General features: G+C 37.8%; 16 non-coding genes across 16 annotated transcripts; all 16 read left to right on the forward strand.

Moving 5' to 3' along the window:
• The first annotated feature begins 86 nt into the window (after nt 1–86).
• On the forward strand, nt 87–159 carry trnat-ugu (transfer RNA threonine (anticodon UGU)). The gene has a single exon. It is a non-coding gene; the product is annotated as a tRNA-Thr (tRNA).
• Nucleotides 160–727: 568 nt separating this feature from the next.
• On the forward strand, nt 728–801 carry trnat-agu (transfer RNA threonine (anticodon AGU)). Its single transcript has one exon. It is a non-coding gene; the product is annotated as a tRNA-Thr (tRNA).
• Nucleotides 802–2,018: 1,217 nt separating this feature from the next.
• On the forward strand, nt 2,019–2,091 carry trnat-ugu (transfer RNA threonine (anticodon UGU)). The gene has a single exon. It is a non-coding gene; the product is annotated as a tRNA-Thr (tRNA).
• Nucleotides 2,092–2,338: 247 nt separating this feature from the next.
• On the forward strand, nt 2,339–2,412 carry trnat-agu (transfer RNA threonine (anticodon AGU)). The gene has a single exon. It is a non-coding gene; the product is annotated as a tRNA-Thr (tRNA).
• A 1,216-nt stretch (nt 2,413–3,628) lies between these two features.
• On the forward strand, nt 3,629–3,701 carry trnat-ugu (transfer RNA threonine (anticodon UGU)). Its single transcript has one exon. It is a non-coding gene; the product is annotated as a tRNA-Thr (tRNA).
• A 2,494-nt stretch (nt 3,702–6,195) lies between these two features.
• trnat-cgu (transfer RNA threonine (anticodon CGU)) lies at nt 6,196–6,268 on the forward strand. Its single transcript has one exon. It is a non-coding gene; the product is annotated as a tRNA-Thr (tRNA).
• A 247-nt stretch (nt 6,269–6,515) lies between these two features.
• Nucleotides 6,516–6,589, forward strand: trnat-agu (transfer RNA threonine (anticodon AGU)). The gene has a single exon. It is a non-coding gene; the product is annotated as a tRNA-Thr (tRNA).
• An 890-nt stretch (nt 6,590–7,479) lies between these two features.
• Nucleotides 7,480–7,553, forward strand: trnat-agu (transfer RNA threonine (anticodon AGU)). The gene has a single exon. It is a non-coding gene; the product is annotated as a tRNA-Thr (tRNA).
• Nucleotides 7,554–7,803: 250 nt separating this feature from the next.
• On the forward strand, nt 7,804–7,876 carry trnat-cgu (transfer RNA threonine (anticodon CGU)). The gene has a single exon. It is a non-coding gene; the product is annotated as a tRNA-Thr (tRNA).
• An 893-nt stretch (nt 7,877–8,769) lies between these two features.
• trnat-ugu (transfer RNA threonine (anticodon UGU)) lies at nt 8,770–8,842 on the forward strand. Its single transcript has one exon. It is a non-coding gene; the product is annotated as a tRNA-Thr (tRNA).
• Nucleotides 8,843–9,716: 874 nt separating this feature from the next.
• On the forward strand, nt 9,717–9,790 carry trnat-agu (transfer RNA threonine (anticodon AGU)). Its single transcript has one exon. It is a non-coding gene; the product is annotated as a tRNA-Thr (tRNA).
• A 250-nt stretch (nt 9,791–10,040) lies between these two features.
• trnat-cgu (transfer RNA threonine (anticodon CGU)) lies at nt 10,041–10,113 on the forward strand. The gene has a single exon. It is a non-coding gene; the product is annotated as a tRNA-Thr (tRNA).
• Nucleotides 10,114–10,360: 247 nt separating this feature from the next.
• Nucleotides 10,361–10,434, forward strand: trnat-agu (transfer RNA threonine (anticodon AGU)). Its single transcript has one exon. It is a non-coding gene; the product is annotated as a tRNA-Thr (tRNA).
• A 571-nt stretch (nt 10,435–11,005) lies between these two features.
• On the forward strand, nt 11,006–11,078 carry trnat-ugu (transfer RNA threonine (anticodon UGU)). The gene has a single exon. It is a non-coding gene; the product is annotated as a tRNA-Thr (tRNA).
• A 248-nt stretch (nt 11,079–11,326) lies between these two features.
• trnat-agu (transfer RNA threonine (anticodon AGU)) lies at nt 11,327–11,400 on the forward strand. The gene has a single exon. It is a non-coding gene; the product is annotated as a tRNA-Thr (tRNA).
• A 250-nt stretch (nt 11,401–11,650) lies between these two features.
• On the forward strand, nt 11,651–11,723 carry trnat-cgu (transfer RNA threonine (anticodon CGU)). The gene has a single exon. It is a non-coding gene; the product is annotated as a tRNA-Thr (tRNA).
• Nucleotides 11,724–13,208: the final 1,485 nt, after the last annotated feature.

The following is a 13,208-nucleotide window of genomic DNA, read 5'->3' on the forward strand; positions in this document are numbered from 1 at the left end:
GAATATCAAGATAAATCACTCTTTCTCAAATATCAAGATTATCGCATAAGAAAAGCCTAATGCAGTGTCATTGGTCTTTCAGAACAGGTGCTGTAGCTTAGTGGCCAAAGCACCTGTCTTGTAAACAGGAGGTCCTGTGTTCAAATCCCAGCAGTGCCTCTGAGTCTTTTCTGACTCAGTAGTTGTGTGGAAACACAATGATTCCAGGAAGTAAACAATCAAATAGCTTACATGACAGTTGATGTACAGATGATATGCTCTTCTGCGACATGTCTTAACTAAATCTTATTGAGAAGTACTACAATAGCTTGAATTGCTTTAGCAATAAGACTAATAAATTTTTCTACAAGCTCTGGATATTTGCTTAGCAAAAACGTTTATCCAGTTCTTTTCTTCATTTACATGAGGCGCTGTGGCTTAGTTGGTCAAAGTGCCCGTCTAGTAACCAGGAGATCCTGGGTTCAAATCCCAGCACTACCTCTGAGTTGTGTTTGACGCAATAGTTTTTTGGCAACACAATGATTCCGGGAAGCAAACAATCAAATAGTTTACATGACAGTTGATGTACAGATGATATGCTCTTGTGGGACATGTCCTAATTCAATCTTATTGAGAAGTACTACAGTAGCCTGCATTGCTTTACCAATAAGACTAATATAATTTTCTACAAGCTCTAGATATTTGCTTAGCAAAAACGTTTATCCAGTTCTTTTCTTCATTTACAGCAGGCGCTGTGGCTTAGTTGGTCAAAGTGCCTGTCTAGTAAACAGGAGATCCTGGGTTCAAATCCTAGCAGTGCCTCTGAGTTGTGTTTGACGCAATAGTTGTTGTGGAAACACAATGATTCCGGGATGTAAACAATCTAATTGTTAACATGACAGTTGATGTACAGATGATATGCTCTTATGGGACATGTCTTAATTAAATCTTATTGAGAAGTACTACAGTAGCCTGCATTGCTTTTCCAATAAGACTAATCTAATTTTCTACAAGCTCTAGATAATTGCTTAGCAAAAACGTTTATCCAGTTCTTTTCTTCATTTACAGCAGGCGCTGTGGCTTAGTTGGTCAAAGTTTCTGTCTAGTAAGCAGGAGATCATGGGTTCAAATCCCAGCAGTGCCTTTGTGTTTATTAAAATTCAACAGATAGCTAAGGGTAAGCAGAATAAGCTCGGTGCCTAGACAGTTATATTTTGATGGTGCTAAATAAAGCACAGGTAAACGACAAGTCTGCTACATGTAATGACAAAAATTCATTGAGAAGTACTACATTAATTTCTATAGCTAGAATATCAAGATAAATTACTCCTTTTCAAATATCAAGATTTTTGCATAAGAAAAGCCTAATGCAGTCCCATATGTCTTTCAAAGCAGGCACTGTAGCTTAGTGGCCAAAGCGCCTGTCTTGTTAACAGGAGATCTTGGATTCAAATCCTAGCAGTGCCTCTGAGTTGTTTCTGACTCAGTAGTTGTGTGGAAACACAATGATTCCGGGAAGTAAACAATCAAATAGTTTACATGACAGTTGATGGACAGATGATATGCTCTTCTGGGACATGTCTTAACTAAATCTTATTGAGAAGTACTACAGTAGCCTGCATTGCTTTACCAATAAGACTAATATAATTTTCTACAAGCTCTAGATATTTGCTTAGCAAAAACGTTTATCCAGTTCTTTTCCTCATTTACAGCAGGCGCTGTGGCTAAAGTTGTTCAAAGTGCCTGTCTAGTAAACAGGAGATCCTGGGTTCAAATCTCAGCAGTGCCTTTGTGTTTATTACAATATAACAGATAGCTAGAGGAAAGCAGAATAAGCTCGGTGCCTAGACAGGCATATGTCGACGGTGCTAAATAAAGAACAGGTAAATGACATGTCTGCTACATGTAATGACAAAAATTGATTGAGATGTACTACATTATTTTCTATAGCTAGAATATCAAGATTAATTACTCTTTCTCAAATATCAAGATTTTCGCATAAGAAACGCCTAATGCAGTCCCATATATCTTTCAATACAGGCGCTGTAGCTTAGTGGCCAAAGCGCCTGTCTTGTAAACAGGAGATCCTGTGTTCAAATCCCAGCAGTGCCTCTGAGTTGTTTCTGACTCAGTAGTTGTGTGGAAACACAATGATTCCGTAAAGTAAACAATCAAATAGTTTACATGACATTTGATGTACAGATGATATGCTCTTCTGGGACATGTCTTAACTAAATCTTATTGAGAAGTACTACAGTAGCTTGCATTGCTTTACCAATAAGACTAATATATTTTTCTACAAGCTCTAGATATTTGCTTAGCAAAAACATTTATCCAGTTCTTTTCTTCAATTACATCAGGCGCTGTGGCTTAGTTGGTCAAAGTGCCTGTCTAGTAAACAGGAGATCCTGGGTTCAAATCCCAGCAGTGCCTCTGAGTTGTGTTTGACGCAATAGTTGTGTGGAAACACAATGATTCCGGGATGTAAACAATCAAATTGTTAACATGACAGTTTATGTACAGATGATATGCTCTTATGGGACATGTCTTAATTAAATCTTATTGAGAAGTACTACAGTAGCCTGCATTGCTTTTCCAATAAGACTAATCTAATTTTCTACAAGCTCTAGATAATTGCTTAGCAAAAACGTTTATCCAGTTCTTTTCTTCATTTACGTCAGGCGCTGTGGCTTAGTTGGTCAAAGTTTCTGTCTAGTAAGCAGGAGATCATGGGGTCAAATCCCAGCAGTGCCTTTGTGTTTATTAAAATTCAACAGATAGCTAAGGGTAAGCAGAATAAGCTCGGTGCCTAGACAGTTATATTTTGATGGTGCTAAATAAAGCACAGGTAAATGACATGTCTGCTACATGTAATGACAAAAATTGATCGAGAAGTACTACATTATTTTCTATAGCTAGAATATCAAGATAAATTACTCCTTCTCAAATATCAAGATTTTCGCATAAGAAAAGCCTAATGCAGTCCCATATGTCTTTCAAAGCAGGCACTGTAGCTTAGTGGCCAAAGCGCCTGTCTTGTTAACAGGAGATCTTGGATTCAAATCCTAGCAGTGCCTCTGAGTTGTTTCTGACTCAGTAGTTGTGTGGAAACACAATGATTCCGGGAAGTAAACAATCAAATAGTTTACATGACAGTTGATGGACAGATGATATGCTCTTCTGGGACATGTCTTAACTAAATCTTATTGAGAAGTACTACAGTAGCCTGCATTGCTTTACCAATAAGACTAATATAATTTTCTACAAGCTCTAGATATTTGCTTAGCAAAAACGTTTATCCAGTTCTTTTCCTCATTTACAGCAGGCGCTGTGGCTAAAGTTGTTCAAAGTGCCTGTCTAGTAAACAGGAGATCCTGGGTTCAAATCTCAGCAGTGCCTTTGTGTTTATTACAATATAACAGATAGCTAGAGGAAAGCAGAATAAGCTCGGTGCCTAGACAGGCATATTTCGACGGTGCTAAAAAAGCACAGGTAAACGACAAGTCTGCTACATAAAATGACAAAAATTCATTGAGAAGTACTACATTAATTTCCTATAGCTAGAATATCAAGATAAATCACTCTTTCTCAAATATCAAGATTTTCGCATAAGAAACGCCTAATGCAGTCCCATATATCTTTCAAAACTGGCGCTGTAGCTTAGTGGCCAAAGCGCCTGTCTTGTAAACAGGAGATCCTGTGTTCAAATCCCAGCAGTGCCTCTGAGTCTTTTCTGACTCAGCAGTTGTGTGGAAACACAATGATTCCAGGAAGTAAACAATCAAATAGCTTACATGACAGTTGATGTACAGATGATATGCTCTTCTGGGACATGTCTTAACTAAATCTTATTGAGAAGTACTACAATAGCTTGAATTGCTTTAGCAATAAGACTAATACATTTTTCTACAAGCTCTGGATATTTGCTTAGCAAAAACGTTTATCCAGTTCTTTTCTTCATTTACATGAGGCGCTGTGGCTTAGTTGGTCAAAGTGCCCGTCTAGTAACCAGGAGATCCTGGGTTCAAATCCCAGCAGTACCTCTGAGTTGTGTTTGACGCAATAGTTTTTTGGCAACACAATGATTCCGGGAAGCAAACAATCAAATAGTTTACATGACAGTTGATGTACAGATGATATGCTCTTGTGGGACATGTCCTAATTCAATCTTATTGAGAAGTACTACAGTAGCCTGCATTGCTTTACCAATAAGACTAATATAATTTTCTACAAGCTCTAGATATTTGCTTAGCAAAAACGTTTATCCAGTTCTTTTCTTCATTTACAGCAGGCGCTGTGGCGTAGTTGGTCAAAGTGCCCGTCTAGTAACCAGGAGATCCTGGGTTCAAATCCCAGCAGTACCTCTGAGTTGTGTTTGACGCAATAGTTGTTGTGGAAACACAATGATTCCGGGATGTAAACAATCTAATTGTTAACATGACAGTTGATGTACAGATGATATGCTCTTATGGGACATGTCTTAATTAAATCTTATTGAGAAGTACTACAGTAGCCTGCATTGCTTTTCCAATAAGACTAATCTAATTTTCTACAAGCTCTAGATAATTGCTTAGCAAAAACGTTAATCCAGTTCTTTTCTTCATTTACAGCAGGCGCTGTGGCTTAGTTGGTCAAAGTTTCTGTCTAGTAAGCAGGAGATCATGGGTTCAAATCCCAGCAGTGCCTTTGTGTTTATTAAAATTCAACAGATAGCTAAGGGTAAGCAGAATAAGCTCGGTGCCTAGACAGTTATATTTTGATGGTGCTAAATAAAGCACAGGTAAACGACAAGTCTGCTACATGTAATGACAAAAATTCATTGAGAAGTACTACATTAATTTCTATAGCTAGAATATCAAGATAAATTACTCCTTTTCAAATATCAAGATTTTTGCATAAGAAAAGCCTAATGCAGTCCCATATGTCTTTCAAAGCAGGCACTGTAGCTTAGTGGCCAAAGCGCCTGTCTTGTTAACAGGAGATCTTGGATTCAAATCCTAGCAGTGCCTCTGAGTTGTTTCTGACTCAGTAGTTGTGTGGAAACACAATGATTCCGGGAAGTAAACAATCAAATAGTTTACATGACAGTTGATGGACAGATGATATGCTCTTCTGGGACATGTCTTAACTAAATCTTATTGAGAAGTACTACAGTAGCCTGCATTGCTTTACCAATAAGACTAATATATTTTTCTACAAGCTCTAGATATTTGCTTAGCAAAAACGTTTATCCAGTTCTTTTCTTCACTTACATCAGGCGCTGTGGCTTAGTTGGTCAAAGTGCCTGTCTAGTAAACAGGAGATCCTGGGTTCAAATCCCAGCAGAGTCTCTGTGTTTATTAAAATACAACAGATAGCTAAGGGAAAGCAGAATAAGCTCGGTGCCTAGACAGGCATATTTCGACGGTGCTAAAAAAGCACAGGTAAACGACAAGTCTGCTACATAAAATGACAAAAATTCATTGAGAAGTACGACATTAATTTCCTATAGCTAGATAAATCACTCTTTCTCAAATATCAAGATTATCGCATAAGAAAAAACCTAATGCAGTGTCATTGGTCTCTCAAAACAGGCGCTGTAGCTTAGTGGCCAAAGCACCTGTCTTGTAAACAGGAGATCCTCGGTTCACATCCCAGCAGTGCCTCTGAGTCTTTTCTGACTCAGTAGTTGTGTGGAAACACAATGATTGCAGGAAGTAAACAATCAAAAAGTTTACATGACATTTTATGTACAGATGATATGCTCTTCTGGGACATGTCTTAACTAAATCTTATTGAGAAGTACTACAGTAGCTTGCATTGCTTTACCAATAAGACTAATATAATTTTCTACAAGCTCTAGATATTTGCTTAGAAAAAACGTTTATCCAGTTCTTTTCTTCATTTACATCAGGCGCTGTGGCTTAGTTGGTCAAAGTGCCTGTCTAGTAAACAGGAGATCCTGGGTTCTAATCCCAGCAGTGCCTTTGTGTTTATTACAATATAACAGATAGCTAGAGGAAAGCAGAATAAGCTCGGTGCCTAGACAGGCATATTTCGACGGTGCTAAATAAAGCACAGGTAAATGACATGTCTGCTACATGTAATGACAAAAATTGATCGAGAAGTACTACATTATTTTCTATAGCTAGAATATCAAGATTAATTACTCTTTCTCAAATATCAAGATTTTCACATAAGAAACGCCTAATGCAGTCCCATATGTCTTTGAAAACAGGCGCTGTAGCTTAGTGGCCAAAGCGCCTCTCTCGTAAACAGGAGATCCTGGGTTCAAATCCCAGCAGTGCCTCTGAGTTGTTTCTGACTCAGTAGTTGTGTGGAAACACAGTGATTCCAGGAAGTAAACAATCAAATAGCTTACATGACCTTTGATGTACAGATGATATGCTCTTCTGGGACATGTCTTAACTAAATCTTATTGAGAAGTACTACAGTAGATTGCATTGCTTTACCAATAAGACTAATATATTTTTCTACAAGCTCTAGATATTTGCTTAGCAAAAACGTTTATCCAGTTCTTTTCTTCATTTACATCAGGCGCTGTGGCTTAGTTGGTCAAAGTGCCTGTCTAGTAAACAGGAGATCCTGGGTTCAAATCCCAGCAGTGCCTCTGAGTTGTGTTTGACGTAATAGTTGTGTGGAAACACAATGATTCCGGGATGTAAACAATCAAATTGTTAACATGACAGTTGATGTACAGATGATATGCTCTTATGGGACATGTCTTAATTAAATCTTATTGAGAAGTACAACAGTAGCCTGCATTGCTTTTCCAATAAGACTAATCTAATTTTCTACAAGCTCTAGATAATTGCTTAGCAAAAACGTTTATCCAGTTCTTTTCTTCATTTACAGCAGGCGCTGTTGCTTAGTTGGTCAAAGTTTCTGTCTAGTAAGCAGGAGATCATGGGTTCAAATCCCAACAGTGCCTTTGTGTTTTATAAATTAAACAGATAGCTAAGGGTAAGCAGAATAAGCTCGGTGCCTAGACAGTTATATTTTGATGGTGCTAAATAAAGCACAGGTAAACGACAAGTCTGCTACATGTAATGACAAAAATTCACTGAGAAGTACTACATTAATTTCTATAGCTAGAATATCAAGATAAATTACTCCTTCTCAAATATCAAGATTTTCGCATAAGAAAAGCCTAATGCAGTCCCATATGTCTTTCAAAGCAGGCACTGTAGCTTAGTGGCCAAAGCGCCTTTCTTGTAAACAGGAGATCCTGGATTCAAATCCTAGCAGTGCCTCTGAGTTGTTTCTGACTCAGTAGTTGTGTGGAAACACAATGATTACGGGAAGTAAACAATCAAAAAGTTTACATGACATTTTATGTACAGATGATATGCTCTTCTGGGACATGTCTTAACTAAATCTTATTGAGAAGTACTACAGTAGCTTGCATTGCTTTACCAATAAGACTAATATAATTTTCTACAAGCTCTAGATATTTGCTTAGAAAAAACGTTTATCCAGTTCTTTTCTTCATTTACATCAGGCGCTGTGGCTTAGTTGGTCAAAGTGTCTGTCTAGTAAACAGGAGATCCTGGGTTCAAATCCCAGCAGTGCCTTTGTGTTTATTACAATATAACAGATAGCTAGAGGAAAGCAGAATAAGCTCGGTGCCTAGACAGGCATATTTCGACGGTGCTAAATAAAGCACAGGTAAATGACATGTCTGCTACATGTAATGACAAAAATTGATTGAGAAGTACTACATTATTTTCTATAGCTAGAATATCAAGATTAATTACTCTTTCTCAAATATCAAGATTTTCGCATAAGAAACGCCTAATGCAGTCCCATATGTCTTTGAAAACAGGTGCTGTAGCTTAGTGGCCAAAGCGCCTGTCTCGTAAACGGGAGATCCTGGGTTCAAATCCCAGCAGTGCCTCTGAGTTGTGTTTGACGCAATAGTTGTTGTGGAAACACAATGATTCCGGGATGTAAACAATCTAATTGTTAACATGACAGTTGATGTACAGACGATATGCTCTTCTGGGACATGTCTTAACTAAATCTTATTGAGAAGTACTACAATAGTTTGAATTGCTTTAGCAATAAGACTAATATAATTTTCTACAAGCTCTGGATATTTGCTTAGCAAAAACGTTTATCCAGTTCTTTTCTTCATTTACATAAGGCGCTGTGGCTTAGTTGGTCAAAGTGCCCGTCTAGTAACCAGGAGATCCTGGGTTCAAATCCCAGCAGTACCTCTGAATTGTGGTTGACGCAATAGTTGTTTGGCAACACAATGATTCCGGGAAGCAAACAATCAAATAGTTTACATGACAGTTGATGTACAGATGATATGCTCTTATGGGACATGTCTTAATTAAATCTTATTCAGAAGTACTACAGTAGCCTGCATTGCTTTTCCAATAAGACTAATCTAATTTTCTACAAGCTCTAGATAATTGCTTAGCAAAAACGTTTATCCAGTTCTTTTCTTCATTTACAGCAGGCGCTGTGGCTTAGTTGGTCAAAGTTTCTGTCTAGTAAGCAGGAGATCATGGGTTCAAATCCCAGCAGTACCTTTGTGTTTATTAAAATTCAACAGATAGCTAAGGGTAAGCAGAATAAGCTCGGTGCCTAGACAGTTATATTTTGATGGTGCTAAATAAAGCACAGGTAAACGACAAGTCTGCTACATGTAATGACAAAAATTCATTGAGAAGTACTACATTAATGTCTATAGCTAGAATATCAAGATAAATTACTCCTTCTCAAATATCAAGATTTTTGCATGATAAAAGCCTAATGCAGTCCCATATGTCTTTCAAAGCAGGCACTGTAGCTGAGTGGCCAAAGCGCCTGTCTTGTTAACAGGAGATCTTGGATTCAAATCCCAGCAGTGCCTCTGAGTCTTTTCTGACTCAGTAGTTGTGTGGAAACACAATGATTGCAGGAAGTAAACAATCAAATAGTTTACATGACAGTTGATGGACAGATGATATGCTCTTCTGGGACATGTCTTAACTAAATCTTATTGAAAAGTACTACAGTAGCTTGCATTGCTTTACCAATAAGACTAATATATTTTTCTACAAGCTCTAGATATTTGCTTAGCAAAAACGTTTATCCAGTTCTTTTCTTCACTTACATCAGGCGCTGTGGCTTAGTTGGTCAAAGTGCCTGTCTAGTAAACAGGAGATCCTGGGTTCAAATCCCAGCAGAGTCTCTGTGTTTATTAAAATACAACAGATAGCTAAGGGAAAGCAGAATAAGCTCGGTGCCTAGACAGGCATATTTCGACGGTGCTAAAAAAGCACAGGTAAACGACAAGTCTGCTACATAAAATGACAAAAATTCATTGAGAAGTACGACATTAATTTCCTATAGCCACTCTTTCTCAAATATCAAGATTATCGCATAAGAAAAAACCTAATGCAGTGTCATTGGTCTCTCAAAACAGGCGCTGTAGCTTAGTGGCCAAAGCACCTGTCTTGTAAACAGGAGATCCTCGGTTCACATCCCAGCAGTGCCTCTGAGTCTTTTCTGACTCAGTAGTTGTGTGGAAACACAATGATTGCAGGAAGTAAACAATCAAAAAGTTTACATGACATTTTATGTACAGATGATATGCTCTTCTGGGACATGTCTTAACTAAATCTTATTGAGAAGTACTACAGTAGCTTGCATTGCTTTACCAATAAGACTAATATAATTTTCTACAAGCTCTAGATATTTGCTTAGAAAAAATGTTTATCCAGTTCTTTTCTTCATTTACATCAGGCGCTGTGGCTTAGTTGGTCAAAGTGCCTGTCTAGTAAACAGGAGATCCTGGGTTCAAATCCCAGCAGTGCCTTTGTGTTTATTACAATATAACAGATAGCTAGAGGAAAGCAGAATAAGCTCGGTGCCTAGACAGGCATATTTCGACGGTGCTAAATAAAGCACAGGTAAATGACATGTCTGCTACATGTAATGACAAAAATTGATCGAGAAGTACTACATTATTTTCTATAGCTAGAATATCAAGATTAATTACTCTTTCTCAAATATCAAGATTTTCACATAAGAAACGCCTAATGCAGTCCCATATGTCTTTCAAAACAGGCGCTGTAGCTTAGTGGCCAAAGCGCCTCTCTCGTAAACAGGAGATCCTGGGTTCAAATCCCAGCAGTGCCTCTGAGTTGTTTCTGACTCAGTAGTTGTGTGGAAACACAATGATTCCAGGAAGTAAACAATCAAATAGCTTACATGACCTTTGATGTACAGATGATATGCTCTTCTGGGACATGTCTTAACTAAATCTTATTGAGAAGTACTACAGTAGATTGCATTGCTTTACCAATAAGACTAATATATTTTTCTACAAGCTCTAGATATTTGCTTAGCAAAAACGTTTATCCAGTTCTTTTCGTCACTTACATCAGGCGCTGTGGCTTAGTTGGTCAAAGTGCCTGTCTAGTAAACAGGAGATCCTGGGTTCAAATCCCAGCAGTGCCTCTGAGTTGTGTTTGACGCAATAGTTGTGTGGAAACACAATGATTCCGGGATGTAAACAATCAAATTGTTAACATGACAGTTGATGTACAGATGATATGCTCTTATGGGACATGTCTTAATTAAATCTTATTGAGAAGTACAACAGTAGCCTGCATTGCTTTTCCAATAAGACTAATCTAATTTTCTACAAGCTCTAGATAATTGCTTAGCAAAAACGTTTATCCAGTTCTTTTCTTCATTTACAGCAGGCGCTGTTGCTTAGTTGGTCAAAGTTTCTGTCTAGTAAGCAGGAGATCATGGGTTCAAATCCCAACAGTGCCTTTGTGTTTATTCAAATTCAACAGATAGCTAAGGGTAAGCAGAATAAGCTCGGTGCCTAGACAGTTATATTTTGATGGTGCTAAATAAAGCACAGGTAAACGACAAGTCTGCTACATGTAATGACAAAAATTCACTGAGAAGTACTACATTAATTTCTATAGCTAGAATATCAAGATAAATTACTCCTTCTCAAATATCAAGATTTTCGCATAAGAAAAGCCTAATGCAGTCCCATATGTCTTTCAAAGCAGGCACTGTAGCTTAGTGGCCAAAGCGCCTTTCTTGTAAACAGGAGATCCTGGATTCAAATCCCAGCAGTGCCTCTGAGTTGTTTCTGACTCAGTAGTTGTGTGGAAACACAATGATTACGGGAAGTAAACAATCAAAAAGTTTACATGACATTTTATGTACAGATGATATGCTCTTCTGGGACATGTCTTAACTAAATCTTATTGAGAAGTACTACAGTAGCTTGCATTGCTTTACCAATAAGACTAATATAATTTTCTACAAGCTCTAGATATTTGCTTAGAAAAAAACTTTTATCCAGTTCTTTTCTTCATTTACATCAGGCGCTGTGGCTTAGTTGGTCAAAGTGCCTGTCTAGTAAACAGGAGATCCTGGGTTCAAATCCCAGCAGTGCCTTTGTGTTTATTACAATATAACAGATAGCTAGAGGAAAGCAGAATAAGCTCGGTGCCTAGACAGGCATATTTCGACGGTGCTAAATAAAGCACAGGTAAATGACATGTCTGCTACATGTAATGACAAAAATTGATCGAGAAGTACTACATTATTTTCTATAGCTAGAATATCAAGATTAATTACTCTTTCTCAAATATCAAGATTTTCGCATAAGAAACGCCTAATGCAGTCCCATATGTCTTTGAAAACAGGCGCTGTAGCTTAGTGGCCAAAGCGCCTGTCTCGTAAACAGGAGATCCTGGGTTCAAATCCCAGCAGTGCCTCTGAGTTGTGTTTGATGCAATAGTTGTTGTGGAAACACAATGATTCCGGGATGTAAACAAACTAATTGTTAACATGACAGTTGATGTACAGATGATATGCTCTTATGGGACATGTCTTAATTAAATCTTATTGAGAAGTACTACAGTAGCCTGCATTGCTTTTCCAATAAGACTAATCTAATTTTCTACAAGCTCTAGATAATTGCTTAGCAAAAACGTTTATCCAGTTCTTTTCTTCATTTACAGCAGGCGTTGTGGCTTAGTTGGTCAAAGTTTCTGTCTAGTAAGCAGGAGATCATGGGTTCAAATCCCAGCAGTGCCTTTGTGTTTATTAAAATTCAACAGATAGCTAAGGGTAAGCAGAATAAGCTCGGTGCCTAGACAGTTATATTTTGATGGTGCTAAATAAAGCACAGGTAAACGACAAGTCTGCTACATGTAATGACAAAAATTCATTGAGAAGTACTACATTAATTTCTATAGCTAGAATATCAAGATAAATTACTCCTTCTCAAATATCAAGATTTTTGCATGATAAAAGCCTAATGCAGTCCCATATGTCTTTCAAAGCAGGCACTGTAGCTTAGTGGCCAAAGCGCCTGTCTTGTTAACAGGAGATTTTGGATTCAAATCCCAGCAGTGCCTCTGAGTCTTTTCTGACTCAGTAGTTGTGTGGAAACACAATGATTGCAGGAAGTAAACAATCAAATAGTTTACATGACAGTTGATGGACAGATGATATGCTCTTCTGGGACATGTCTTAACTAAATCTTATTGAAAAGTACTACAGTAGCTTGCATTGCTTTACCAATAAGACTAATATATTTTTCTACAAGCTCTAGATATTTGCTTAGCAAAAACGTTTATCCAGTTCTTTTCTTCACTTACATCAGGCGCTGTGGCTTAGTTGGTCAAAGTGCCTGTCTAGTAAACAGGAGATCCTGGGTTCAAATCCCAGCAGAGTCTCTGTGTTTATTAAAATACAACAGATAGCTAAGGGAAAGCAGAATAAGCTCGGTGCCTAGACAGGCATATTTCGACGGTGCTAAAAAAGCACAGGTAAACGACAAGTCTGCTAAATAAAATGACAAAAATTCATTGAGAATTACTACATTAATTTCCTATAGCTAGAATATCAAGATAAATCACTCTTTCTCAAATATCAAGATTATCGCATAAGAAAAAACCTAATGCAGTGTCATTGGTCTCTCAAAACAGGCGCTGTAGCTTAGTGGCCAAAGCACCTGTCTTGTAAACAGGAGATCCTCGGTTCACATCCCAGCAGTGCCTCTGAGTCTTTTCTGACTCAGTAGTTGTGTGGAAACACAATGATTGCAGGAAGTAAACAATCAAGTAGTTTACATGACAGTTGATGTACAGATGATATGCTCTTCTGGGACATGTCTTAACTAAATCTTATTGAGAAGTACTACAATAGCTTGAATTGCTTTAGCAATAAGACTTATGGGCCATTCCCATCTGTAC

The sequence above is a fragment of the Nothobranchius furzeri genome, chromosome 10 (assembly GCF_043380555.1).
Source record: "Nothobranchius furzeri strain GRZ-AD chromosome 10, NfurGRZ-RIMD1, whole genome shotgun sequence".
NCBI classification, from domain to species: domain Eukaryota; kingdom Metazoa; phylum Chordata; class Actinopteri; order Cyprinodontiformes; family Nothobranchiidae; genus Nothobranchius; species Nothobranchius furzeri.